At 45.3% G+C, this 14264-nt stretch overlaps 1 protein-coding gene across 1 annotated transcript in view; it reads left to right on the forward strand.

Moving 5' to 3' along the window:
- Positions 1-14264, forward strand: part of ROCK2 (Rho associated coiled-coil containing protein kinase 2) — a 170819-nt gene that overhangs the window by 84498 nt on the left and 72057 nt on the right. The window lies entirely within an intron of this gene.

Here is a 14264-nt window from a genome sequence, read left to right on the forward strand (position 1 = left end):
CCCCCCAAACTCTCCATCTACTGGCCTGATCTTAGTCACCCATAGTTTCCTTTGCTATTTTGTTTTGGATAAGATTCCCAAGTGCTCTTCTAAGATAAGACAACAATTATACATTTTTTTTTAAATTGCTCTCTGTGTGTCTGTGTGTGTGTGTGTGTGTAGAGAGACAGAGATTTTACCAACTTCTCATTTTAAAAATGTGCTGTGCATGAAGTACATGTAATACCAATTGAACTAATGTTGAAAACTCTCTGTGCATTTAACAGCTTTATGATATTTGTTTCTAAGAGGAAGCGAAATAAGAGAATATTCTCCTTCTCAGGGTTTCCACTTCTCAGTTTTTTAAATCTATTTTACCTTTTATTGAACAAGGGGGAGGAAGAGGGCTCTTTCAGGTAATTTGTCCCTTAATCTAGATATTTCGGTATATCTGAGGTTATTTCCTTCGTTGCAAGTATACAAGTATATTTAATAAGTATTACCGGTGTTTTTTCCCCCCCAAAGTTTCATTTTGCCCCAGTGGTTTTCTGCCTTTCCAGTGTGCTTTGAATTGGTGGTCTAACTGGTTTATGCATCACAGAAAGAGCTGAGAATGCGAGTATGGTAGGTAATTGCATAAAGTACTGTCATTGTGGTCTACAAGGCACGTCAGACAGTGATGTTAAAGCAATTGAAACACAAAACCCACCTAGCTTCAGAGGAAAATGAAGGAAACATTCCCAAACATCTTGTGGTAATTCACTTCAGGAATCTGCTTTTAAGGATTGGCTAGTCAAGAAATGAGCTATAGCCTAGCTTTGCATAGCATGTCCTAAGTTTCTGAAAATAGATAAAGCTGGAAAATCTGCACTCCAAGCCCTGAAAACCATGTTTCGTGTATAAAATATGAAGGCTGTTTCAGACCACGTAAGGCCCATCAGTGGTTACTTTGTTGATGAGAACTCTTGACGTTAAAACAAGGAATTCTGAAACTCAGGTTTGGTTTTTTTTTCATGATGGAGAGAGACTTGCCAACTTCTAAATTGTAGACTTTTATGGAATGTATTTAAAAATCTACATGTTACAGGCAAAGGCAACATGAGCAAAGGGCACCTAATATAAGAAGTATCAGCTAATTATTACAGTAAAAAGTTGACTAATATTTTAAAGGTCTGTCCTTTGTGTAATCATTAATGAAATTATAGATGTTGCAAATAGAAAGTATCTAGCAGTTGGTGTTCTGTTTAGTAATGAAAATCTTACCATAGAAGGTCACTGTACTGAATTTGAATGCCCAGATTCAACTGTACAATCCATGTGTACTAGTTTAACAAAGACCTCAGTGGTGGAGCGGACAGATGAAGAAGGCATATTTTTCAATGGCTTTGAAGGCAGATGAAGGCTGTAGTGAAAGAGTAACCCTTGCCCTCTTGATTGCTGATGCTCAATGGTCTTCTCACATCAAACAAGTCACACACGGCATTCTTCCTTTGGATCCAATATCTACCACAATAACCAATTGCCAACATCCATAACCTCTACAAAGTCTTGTGGTGATGGATGAGCAGCAGTGGGGACAAAGTGATCACTGGGAGTCCTTAATCATGGATCCACACTCAGGCGGTGGTCGTGTGTTGGTTGCTTCACCCTTGGTATGGGACAGAAGGGTGATTTCGGCAGCTGTGATTGCTACTGAGCAGTCCTTTTTAGGATCCCCTCTGCTCACCCAGTATAGGAAGGATGCTAAAAAAGGTGCCACAAGCAGGCTGTTCCACCTTATCTTATCCTAACAAAGTTCCTACTATGTAAGGTTGTGGTAATCTCATTTATTTTCTATGGGTGTAAAGCTTGGGTGACCTACAGTGACCACGTGAAAAGCTGGAACACCATCACCAGTGCTACCTCTGGAAGATCCTTGATATAAAGTCAGAGTATCATTGCACAAATACCAGTGTCCTCACTGACGTTAACACTATCAGTTGGAAGCATTGATTATTCAACATCCGCTGCCATGGACAGGGCATTGTGTGCGCATACCTAGTGTATGTTTACCAAAACAACTGCCAACTCAACCAAGGACAGAGGACACACGGGACAGAGGAAATGTTTCAAGGACATCCTCAAAGCAAACATTAAGCAGCCTGGCATTGACGCCACAAATTGGGAAAAACTAGCCTGGGGCAGGGCTACATGGCAACACCTTCGTACACCTTACTTTGAGGAAAGCCATCTAGCACTGGAGGCAGAAAAAAAGACAGAAATGGAAGTAAAGGAAACACAACTGAGAAAACTGTAGTCCAACCTTCCTTTTAACCACCACCTATGGCATTTTCTAGAGAGTCTGCAGTTCTAGTCATCAACAGACTCAGTTACAATCCTTCACCTGACCCATGGGAGTGATCGTCCTCAATTTGTGAGGGATCAATAATGACAACAACTAGCTTAAAACATTACATTTTTGAGTTCCAGAGATTTGCCTTCCAGGAACCTCATGGAATTTTGTACAAATGCAATGAATTCAGTTATGGGAGCAAATACAGGTGTATCACAGTGTTTATAAAAGGATTTGGCTTAGATGGTTGTCATCTAGCAGTTCAGATTCTTGCAAAGTACTGTCCAAATCTCTAGAACTGAGACTGACAACCTTCTCCACCGTAGCCTATTGCTTGCAGCCCCACCATGGCCTCTAAGGCTCCACATCCCATGGTGATCAACAGAATCTATGGAGAGAATAGATGTTAAAAAGGCAGTCGAACCTGGTGACACTGCCTCTAATGCCACGTGGGGTCTAAACTAAACGCAGGTAGTAGGACTATGGTGACACCCTCTCTGTCACTCTGGAGTGTGGTGCTCATTCCTCAAGCTGCTGCAGGTCAGATCCAGTCTCATAATGGGCCAGATATGTCCTGTAGGCATAGGTTGCTAACCCTATCAAGCACTCTGTGGTGGAATTGCTGAGGAAGAAGCATAAGAGAGGACATCTGAAGGCAGGAGGCAGAGGGAGTAGCCTAGAGATCAGGAAGTGCAAGGGCCCAAGGTTGGGGGCTCCAGGAGCATTGCACCAACAAGGGGGAGAAGAGTGGTTGTAGTTGGTGACTCCCTTCTGTGGGGGACAGAGGCACCAATTTGTCATCCAGATTTGGGAGCTCAAAGTGTGCTGCCTGCCTGGAGCCTGAACTCAGGATGTCACAGATAGTCTGCCAAAGCTCATCCATCCTTCAGGCCACTGTCTCTTCCTGCTTGTCTTCACGGGCACCCACAGTACCACCAGGAATGACGCTGACCAAATTAGAGGTGACTATGAGGCTCTTTGCAGGATTATTAAGAAGTTTGGAGTACAAGTGGTATTCTCATCAATTCTGCCCATGGAAGACAGGGGTCCAGGCAGAGACTGTCATATCCTAGAAGTGAACACATAACTGAGATGCTGGTGTTGACATGAAGGCTTCATCATATCTGACAAGGGGCAGATTTTCTTTGGAGGAATGCTGCTATCAAGAGATGGGATCCAGCTGGCAAGAACCAAGAAAAGTGTCTTTGGGCATTGTCTGGTGAACCTAGTAAAGGAGGGCTTTAAATTAGGTTCCATGGAAGATGGTGATCAAAACCCTCCAGCAACCCTGAGCATTCATTCTAGAGGGGAAAGAACTTGAAACAACTCAACTCTGGGAAAGGACTGCAACAAGTGGCACAAAAAGAAAGTGAGGAGGTCAGTGTGCAAAATATATCCCTTGCATATATACAAATGTGAGAAGTATGGGGAATAAACATGAGCTGGAAGCTGCAGCCTGTGAAAAGTACTATGATTTAATAGGCATCACTGAGACCTGGTGGAACAGCTCTTATGATTGGAATGGCAACATTGAGGTTTACATTGTTTTGGAAGGACAGAGTTGGGAGAAAAGGTGGTATTGCCTTGTATATCAAAAACACATACACTTGTTCCCTGGTTCAGGAGGAAGAAGATGGTAAAGCAGAATGCATTTGGTTAAAGATGAAAAGATGTGGCACCGATATAATGGTTGGGATTTATTATGAGCCACCTAAACAGGAAGAGGAGGTGGATGAGTATTCTTCAGGCAGGTGGCAGATCTGTCCAAAAGCTATGGGATGCTACTGTACTGATGAAGACTTAAATTTTCCATATATCTGCTGGATGAATACTGCAGCCAAACATAAAATGTCAAGCTGGTTCCTAACTTGTGTGGAGGACAACTTTCTGTTCCCAAAACTAGAGCATACACCCAGGGGATATTGGATCTTGTCTTGGCCAACAGAGAAGAGCTGATAGAGGATGCAAAGTTGATAAGTAACTTGGGAGGAAGTGATCATTATACAATAGAATTCCAGATCCCAAGATGGGGAAAGCATGAGGTCAGCAAAATCAGGATGCTAGATTTCAAAAAGGCAGATTTACCTAACTCAAGGAGCTAATGGGCATAGTGTCATGGGAGGATAGCCTGAAGGATAAAGGCACCCAGGAGGGCTGGGAATTTGACGGGTGCAGTATTGGAAGCCCAACAAGAAACTGTCATAACACAATGGAAGCACAAGAAGAATTGCAAAAAGATCAATGTGGCTCTACAAGGAGCTTCTAAAATGCTTCAAATGCAAAAGGAAAGCATGGAGACAATGGAAAAATGTGCAGGTAACCAAGGACACATACCAGGAAATAACAAGAACATGCAGGGACAAAATCAGGAAAGCAAAGATGAAGAACAAGCTGTACTTGGCAAAGCAGGTTAAGGACAACAATATGAGGTTTTATAAGTATGTTGGCCAGCAAAGGAGGACTGAGAAGCTGTTGAGTAGCTTTGCCTTTGCATCTTCAGTTAGGTCCTCTGTTAACAAGCCTGAGGGGACTCCTAACTGAAGATGCAAAGAAGACAAAGCTGCTTAACAGCTACTTTTGCCTCATACTTCACAAAAACAATTAAGTTGCCAGACATCCAGATAATCCCTATTAGGTAAGGAAGAGGGCTAGCTGAGGGAGAGGTTAACAAAAGAAATGGTCATAGAGCTTTTGTTGAACCTAAATGAATTCAAGGTCAGCAGATCCAGATGAGCTTGGCTTTATGAACAGCAAATCATGCCAAACTAACCTGATCTGCTTCTTTGACAAACTAGCTATTTGGGTGGATGAAGGGAACGCTGTGGATATAGTGCATCTGGACTTCAGCAAGGCTTTTGACAAAGTTTTGCATGACTTTCTTGTAAACAAATTGAAGAAATGTTGGCTTGAAAAAACTACAAGGTGGATAGATAACTGGCTCAATAGCTGCTAGCAGAGGGTTGTTGTTATTAACGGACCTGTGTCAGAATGGTGGGAGGTTTACAAGGATCTGTCCTGGGCCAGGTGCTGTTCAATGTGTTTATCAATGATTTGGATGCTGTCATAGAAAGCTTCTTGAGCAAGTTTGTGGATGACACAAAACTGGGAAAGATTGTAAAGAAGTTCAAGATGTGAGTACAATTCAGAAAGATTTCAACAGATTGGAAAGTTGATCTAGAGCAGGACTTCCCAATCTGTGGTACAGGTACCACCAGTGGTATGACGACAGCCTGTCAGTGGTACACATTAACAGACTTTTATAATTACTTTATATGACAAAAATTTGCTGGTCATGCTTAAAGTTGAACTGAAAAGTGTGTTGGTGGTACTTAAGGTTGTATCATTTTTAAATTGGTGGTGCACAAACTGTCAGTTTTGGAACCATGGATCTAGAGCTAATAGCATGATGTTCGGTGTGGACAGATACAAGGTGCTAAACCTCAAGAGGAATAGTCAAAAACACAAATGCAAAATGGGCGGACACCTAGCTGGATGGCAGCTCTGTGGAAAAGGATTGTTTAGGCCTCATCTGGAGTTCTGGGATACACATTTTAAAAAGGACATGGAAAAGTTAGAGGGTCCTGAGGTAGGCAACAAAGGGCTTGGAAGGCAAGTCACGTGAGGTGAGACTGAAGGAGGTAGATGCGTTCAGCTTGCGGAAAAGGCTCTCAAGAGAGGACATGATAACATTTTTCAAATAGTTAAAGAGCTGCCATGAAGAACAGGGAAAGTACCTTTTCTCTTGCTGCGGAAAGAAGGATGCAGACCAGTGGCTTGAAGTTGCAGCAAAGTAAATTCAGATTGGATATCCAGAAAAACTTATTTGCTGTGCAGATGGTGAGGCGGTGGAATAGACTGCCTAGGGTAGTTCTGGACTATTCATCACTGGAGGTGTTCAAGAATAGGTTGGGCAGTAGTGGTCAGGGATGACCTAGGTGTAGCTCTGTGTGTTTTCTACCAAATACCATGTATTTCCCATGCTTTTGGGTTTTGCTTGTTGCTCTGACTCCCTTTCCCCACCCCTCCTCTCACACACACACACTTGTTTTTTTCTCCTGCTACTTGTCAGGGTGTGTTTAAGCCATTCTAGAGGTAATGCGTGTTGGCTACAGCTAAGGCTGGGGTTTTGACTGAGGTGTGCCAATTCCCCTACTTGGAGCAAGGCCAGATGTTCCTGGCTAGAGGGTCTTGCCCCTCTGCTCAGAGTCAAATCAGTTGCTATATTTGGGGTCAGGGAGGTATTTTACCCCACGGTCAGATAAGTATGGCCTGTGGTGGATTTTGTCTTCCTCTGTAGCTGGTGGCATGGCCCTCTACCTGGGAGCCCTTGAGCATATAATGTCCACATTTTATAGAAGAAGGACATTGGCTGCTGTGGTTCCCCTGCTTTACCAGCAGCAGGTTATGGCGTTAGGTCTATATTGTGTCTGAGTTAAGAGTAGTCTTATATTTGGATTATGGTTGTTTGGGATGGTTTGGATAGGGATGATGCTGCCTCAGGCAGGGGGCTGGAGTAGATGTCCTCTGGAGGTCCCTTCCAGTCCTACTTCTTTAGCACTCTATAACTAAGATCCCTGCTCCAGAGGGATGGCCAACCTTCAGCACAGGTGCCACAGTTGGCACAGGCAGCTTCTCATATGTAGTATATGAGAGTTTGGGGAGACGGAAGGCAGCACAGTTGGCAGATTGGGCAGGGCTCAGAAAGAAGAGCAGCAGACCAGGTAGGGAGCACAGGTCAGGGGGTAGTAAGCTGAGTATCAATTTGGGTAGGGAGCACAGGGCAGGAAGCAGAAGAGCAGAAAGGGCAGGGGAAGGGGATTGTAGTTGGCACTCAGGTACAGTGCTTTAATTGGTGGCACACCTGCCAAAAAGTTTAGCCTCCATTGTGTTAGAAGGTATGGTTTGAATACTTTATATTCATTTCAGCTGAAGCTTCAGAAACTGGGGGCGCATCCACTCATGCAAGCACATGCACTTGCAGCAGCTTAAGTAGAAGTGGTGTAAATTTGAGCTGGAGCTTTTTGCCTTGGCGCACATGCTTGGACATGCACTTTGTTGTGGAGCAAATTGTGTCACCTGGGGCAAAATAACTGTGCTTGGCTCCTCCTGGATCTGCAGCCAGGGGGAGCTAGAACCTGGGGCCAGCACCTGTGGTGTCCCCAGCAGTATAAAAAGCTGCCCTGTCCTGGTCCCATCCATACAAAAAGCTGCCCTGGCAAGCAGCTTGGGGCTGCTTGCTCTCCGGAGCTTCTGGGGCCCGGCCACTTGGTACCTGGGGATACTACCTTTGTGCCAGCTGGACTGCTGTAGCAGCATCACAAATCCATTGTGAAAAATATCCCCAAATCCACGTTTTTCCACAATTAACTGACAAGACCCCCCCACCCCCACCCCAGACGCACACACTCCAGAGAGAGCAATCAGTTGGGCAATGCTTTACTGGTATATTTACAATGTTAAATCACTGGGGAAGTCTACCAGTGTCTCTATCATCATGATAAAAAAAATTCTAAATACCTATGTGTGTTAATGTGTACTTTTGGTTTTCTTCGCACAGGCCGGGTGTGTGATGGGGGGCATGTGGTATTTGCAAGAAGGGGGTGGGAAGGTAGGGGGGTGTGTGTGTGTGTGTAAGGATGTGGGTAGGTGTGGGCCGACTGCTGGGGGGACTGTGAGTGTGTGGGACCTTGTGGTGAGGCTGCTTAGGAGGGGTGGGTTCCCTGATCTCTACAGGGTGCAGCCCCCACACACAGAACATGGAATGCACCCTCCCCAACAGGGCTCCAGCCCTGCCTCCCAGGGTCCCAGGCACCCTGGAGAGCCACAGCCCACCTGCCCAGGGTCCCAGGCACCCTGGAGGCCCCCAGCCCCCCCCACCCAGGGCCCATAACTTACCTTTTAGCAGCAGCAGCAGCAGAGTGGAGCACTCTGAGCAAGACCTGGCATGGCATGTGGGGACCGGGCGCTAGGCCCAGCCGCGTCCTGCCGCCCCTGGGGACTATCTGCTGCCCAACCGGGCCAGGCCATTGCTGCCAGGACCCGGCACAGCACGTGGGTCCTGGGGCCTCTCTGCTGCTAAGCCAGGCCGGGCCCTTGGTGGCAGGACCTACCACCTTCAGGGCCTCTCTGCCGCCCTCCTGGGCTGGGCCTTTGGTGGCAGGACCCGGCACGGCTCGTGGGGACCATGTGCTGAGCCCACCTGGGTCCTGCTGGTCCTGGGGTCCCTCTGCTGCCTGGCCAGGCCAGGCCCTTGGTGGCAGGACCTGGCACAGCGCACAGTCCCCGCGTGCTGGGTCCTGCTGCCCTCGGGGCCGCTGTGCCACCCAGCCGGGCCAGGCCCAGGGCAGCAGGACCCAGTGTGGGCGGCACAGGCTCCAAGGGTGGCAGGACCCAGCTGGGCAGGGATTGGGGGGGGGGGGGATCTGGGGGGGGGCTGGCAGAGGGAGGGGCTGGGTAGGAATCGGAGGGGCTGGGGGAGTGGGTGGGGCCAGCAGGGGCCCCCCCCATGGTCCCCTCCTCCAGCCCCCCCCCCCAATTCCTTACCATCACTGGAGTCCTGGTGCTGAACGTGCGGCCTGGTTGGCCATGTGTGTTTCAGCACCAGGGTGAGGGGCCAACCATGGAGACTCTGACAGCTAGAGCATCTCCCTGGAGGACTTAGCCTGCACTGTGCCCTACCCTGCTTTTTTTTGTTCTGGCTTTTTTAGACCCCTGGATATCCAGGGGTCTAATTTTCTCCTGACGCTGCAAATTTGCAATGTGGGGAACATTTTTTCGTTCCCGCACGTGCCTCTTGCCCCATCTTAAAGGGGTTTGAGGCGGGGCAAGAGGCACATGCAGGCTTGACTGGAGGTGCCCTGGGAGATCCTCCCTAAATTTCAAGATGTTCCAGAAGTTGAAATTCACCAGATTGTGAGCCCTGGCTAAACTGGGTAGTTTGTTGGTGGTTTTTTGTGTAGATTGCATTTTGAGAGCTGAACCAGTTGCTAGAATATCAACCAAGCTTGCTGGTATGCACATAAATGTCACAGTATGAAGATGTTTAAAAAGAAGCTTATGTTTGAGGTTCTTTCCCATATGCCCCAGGGTTTATCAATGATTTATCATTCTGTTTCATTCTAAAAGGCTAAACCTATTGACTTCAAGAGGAATCCAACACCTTAATCTGCATTTTAGCGCACTCTTGTATGCATAAGGAATATGTTAAAAGAACTAGCATAAAGTGTACTGACAACTGGAAAACCAAGTACTCTTTAGAAAGCTTTTCTGGGTTTTATGATCGTGAATCTTATGGAGTTCTGAAACCGGACCAGAAGTAAATCATTGCAAGATCCCTTTTTTTTTTTTTTTTTTTTTTTTTTTTTGGATCAACAAGCTGCTTTCTTTGTGAAAATTATTGCGCAATTCCAGTGTCTTGGTTTTTAGCAGTGATATTCATGTGAACGCTAAAATACTGAATCCTGTGAATGCTCAAAACTAGTAGCTTGGGACATTTTTGCAAAGATTTATCAGGAAAGTTGTGATTGTAAAGGATTGGCAGAAGCAACTGATACTTGAAGAGTACCCTGTTTTGAACAAGTGGAGCCACTTGAATGATGGTGGCAAAAGGAATCTTTATAGTCATTTTCAGTTTTTTATCTTAAGCCAGTTTATAGTTCTTTTTCTCCCTTCTGTTTTAAACATGATGATCGTGTAAATGTTTTTAAAATGCTACAACCCCCGCTCCCCCCAGGTCAAACAGGTGTAACAGGCTGAGAGGACCCATTTTGCCAGGTATGACATGAAATATTCTGCTAAAGAGGAGCTGTAGTGTTAGATTACCTGAATCTATATATCCACAGCAACAACACTAAGTTAAAGCTTCTGCCACAAGTGCATGTGATAACATATGCCTGAATTTGGATGAGCACAGCTGTTTCCACTGAAGATACTTATATTAAACATGGTCTAATAATTTTTCGAGTTTTATTCTGTAAGCCTTACTTGTCAGAACTTGCTTTGTCCCAGCTATGAATATGTGCATTACGGATTATTTTGTGTAAGTTTTTTTTTTTAATGTTAATTTAGTATTTCTAAGTATTTTTGAGGCTACCTATTGGCAAATTCCAGAAACATTGCTCATACCCTACAGCTTTTGCAAAATACATATGAATATTTTTGCCTTTTGCTGAGAACAGTTTCCAAATAATAACCCTGTTCAGTAAAGGATTAGGAATGCTTACAGAAGTTACAGTGAAATAAGACAACCTTACAATCCATTTTTAAAATTGCTAGCAGTCCCCTTGTCAAGGTTGGTGAAATTATACTAACAAAGCCAAGAAAATGATCAGAGTATTTCAGTAAGTAGCATGTTGAAGAAAAACAGCATTGCCTATGAGGCTTATGACAACTTTTGTTGTTTTTATTACTGATTTTTTCCCTGCAATAATGATTTGCACCCAAGCCGGGTAACTTGATTTTAAAAAAAAAAAAAAGTGTTGTCTTATGAGGTTTGACACACCTTGACCAATAAGCATACACATACTGAATGGATGAAATTAGAAATTTGCATCCCTTATTTTTTTTACTTAGTCTGATAGATTTACTGTCTTAATTAAATACTAAGTTATTCACCAAAATGTATGTAGCCAAAATTACTAAAAAAAGAAACTACAAGAAGTTTCTATCTCGCTTGCAAAATGTCTTAAGTGCTTTCCAAAATGAAATAGTAGTTTGAAAGATAAGAAAGAGAAGAATGCTAACCCTGATGCCATTTGCATGACTCGTAAGTAACTTGCAAGTTTTGAATGTGATTCATGTAAGCCACGTTTGGAATTTTTATTTATTTATTTATTTGTTTATTTTTGTATGGCAGTGTGAGGGTTCAAGTCTTATGTGTTTGACCTCTCCTGGTTTTGGCTCATCAGAGTTAGTAGGGAGTAGAATACAGTAGTCCATTCGAGGCATGTATTGGCAGAGAGCTTAAGGCATCCTGAGAGAGTGTAAGTTTTATCCTTGATCCAGACTTACTAAAGGCTTCCCCCCAGCACACCCAACTATAAATATGGTGTTTGTAATTTATATATGGCATGCCTCCTTTCTGCTCCCCCTGCGTGTGTGTGTGTGTGTGTGTGTGTACACACATACGTGTAGCCTAATTTTGAAGAGGCAGGGTGAATTAAAAACATCTTTCAAGGAATGGAGTAATAGCAGCTATTTGAGCCCACTCTTGAGCCTGCTCCCAGCCCTGTGTGTCTGGCAGGGACCTAGGGTGAAGATCCATCCCTAATTGGATGGGACAGTCCCAAAATAAGAACCTCAGGTCCTGGTCCCAGGACAGCATTTATCCCAGATTCACAGTATCCTACAGCGGTTCAGGTTTAGGAAGTGGCGGGTTTCCCCTTGCGGGCTGGCAGCATTCCAGCAAGGGGCTGCTTGGGGCTGCCAGGAATGGGATGCAAGGGGTGCCACGTGAACATGTACATCTGCCACATGTGCATGTCATCATCAAGGCAGCCAGGCAGCATGGAGAGCAGTTCCCTGTAGGTATGTGTGTATGGGGGGAGGGGGCACAGAAAGAGCAGGGAGGATTGAGGCCCCCACAGTGAGCAAGGGAGTGGGGCAGGGGTTGGGGCTTGGGGCACTGCCTAGCCAGGGCAGTGCACACAGCCCTGGGAAAGGAGCGGGACAGAGCTATGGGCAGCTTGTCCAGGGGATGGGGGTGGGGGGAGAAGGGGTGGCTCCCCGCCTCTGCATGCACTCCCTAAGGGGAGTGGGGGGGGGATATGTATCCCCAGACTTGTGTACAGGATGGGGGCAGATGTGGGCTCCCTGCCCTGCTGCCCTCCCCCAGGACCTGCACTGGCTGTGCTGCCCTGGCAAGGCATCCCCTGCCTGCCAGCAGCAGTGGCATGGAGTTGTGCCTCCTGCTGCTGCTGGACAGTAATGTGGTGTGCAGCCAGTGTAGGACTCCCAGGATAAAGGCAGCAGAGCAGGGAGCCTGCAGCATGCAGCCCACATCTATACCTGTTCCACTTGGCTCTGCTCCAGCCATGCTGCTGGCAGCAGCTGGGGAGGAGGGAAGGTGGACATGTGTCCTGCCTTTCCATTTTGCACTGAGCTCTGTCTGATGTGCAGGACAATGTTATCCATTTGAGAGCTTCCCTCTCGAGTCTGGAAATTTGGAGACGGGGAAGTGGTGGTGACATTAATTGTTATGGCTCCCAGAGCCACGGCAATTAATGCTTCCACTGTTTCCCTGCTACAGAATTTCTAGACCTGTTGGGCTCTGATTTCCTTGTATATAACGCACACCCTAAGTTTCAACAGCTGGTTTTGGTGAAAAAGATCTGGGTTATAGGTGAGAAAATACAGAGATTATTTAGGATTGAGAATCAAAGGTGGCCAGGGTTCATGCTTGCCACATCTTTGCTAACCCTGGCTCTGATGGCTACCGAAACCAGCATGCCTTAACCATGCCAGTTTGATAGGAGATCTAGGCTCAAGTTAGCCTTTTATCTTGACTTTATTTTGACAATAAAATACAGGTATTTAAAGATGATTCTTTGCTATCAAGATTTATTATTTGTTGTTAGTGATGGGGTAGAGGAAGCTGAAGTAACAGAACTGCTGATTGTGGCCATTCCATGGCCATTGCATGTCTAGAGAACTATAGTTGTTCCAGTCTGCTCCATACAGATGTTCCAGATGCAGATTTTGCACAATTAAGTGGCATAAATCAATGATGCTTAATTTTTTGGCCATCCGGACTGGATAAATGGTGCAGAACTGGTTCGTGAATCAGATTGCACCTTGTACCCTAGGATCAGGCCCCATGTAGAGCCGCTTGGCTCCATGCTGCTCCACTGGACTCCATGCTGCCCTGCACTGCCTGACTTAGCCTTATACCACCCTGATTGGCTCTGTGTGCTTAATTTATCATGCAGGCCCATGCTATTTAATCCAGATCCAGAAATTTGACAGCAAGGCAGTGGCACTTAGCTGCCTCCACTCCCACTGCCAAATTCTTGGACCTGTGGGGAGCTTCACGAGTCAGATGAAGCCCATAGTCCCGGGGTTGAGCACTGTTCATATAAATTAATTCAAGCATAAATGAAAATCTTGTACAATACAAAATTACGAGCTCCTCACCCATAATAAAGGGCAGGTTTAGTGTTTGTGACCCCATGCAGTATTTGTTGCAGCAAATCTTAAAAAGTTCAAGGTGTTGTTTGCTTTCCTTTTTTATTTTGTTATTTTGAAAAGTTTTTGATATGAAATATCAGTACAATGAAATAACCTGGGCAAATTTTTTAAGTTTGTTGTATCCAGGTACTACCAGTGTGAGGGGTTTTTTTGAGAAAATATTGATTTTTATCTAGTGTGTCTTACAAAATATTGGATTGTATTTGAATGATATGGCTAACTGGCATGCACAACCCTTGTTCTTGGTAGCTCCCTGCTTACAAAATATAGAAAGGCTAACCCTGGATACAAAGTATGCTAAGCCTGTTTCTCACATCCCTGGGCAGTAAAATCATTATGGTTCACAGATTTGTATTTCATGATTCCAGTGTTGCAAACCTGTGTTGTCTTAGGAGTTTATGAAGGACCACACAGAGCAAGTTGCATGCAAATGGGCTTCCATTTAACTGTTGGCTTTGAAAAGGTTACACAAAATAGTGCCTGTTTTGCCAGCTGACCTATGCGTGCTCTCCCAGATAGGGTAACTAGTAGGGCTGTGTGAAGCTTCAGTTGCCGATTCAATTCAGAGGAGATTCGGCCCAATTCGGTGACAGAATCTCCAAATTCAAATCGAACCGGGAGACCAGTTAAAAGATCAGAATCAAATTGGAAGCCTCCAAATCAATTTGGAAAATATTTGGCACTGCTTCAGAGATTTGGCCATAGACTAAACAGGCAGCAGTCCTTACCACGCTAGATGCGGCTGCTTCCAGCTTGTAAGTCTGTTATG

Source organism: Crocodylus siamensis, chromosome 1 (genome assembly GCF_052110815.1).
Source record: "Crocodylus siamensis isolate JL-2025a chromosome 1, ASM5211081v1, whole genome shotgun sequence".
NCBI lineage: Eukaryota > Metazoa > Chordata > Crocodylia > Crocodylidae > Crocodylus > Crocodylus siamensis.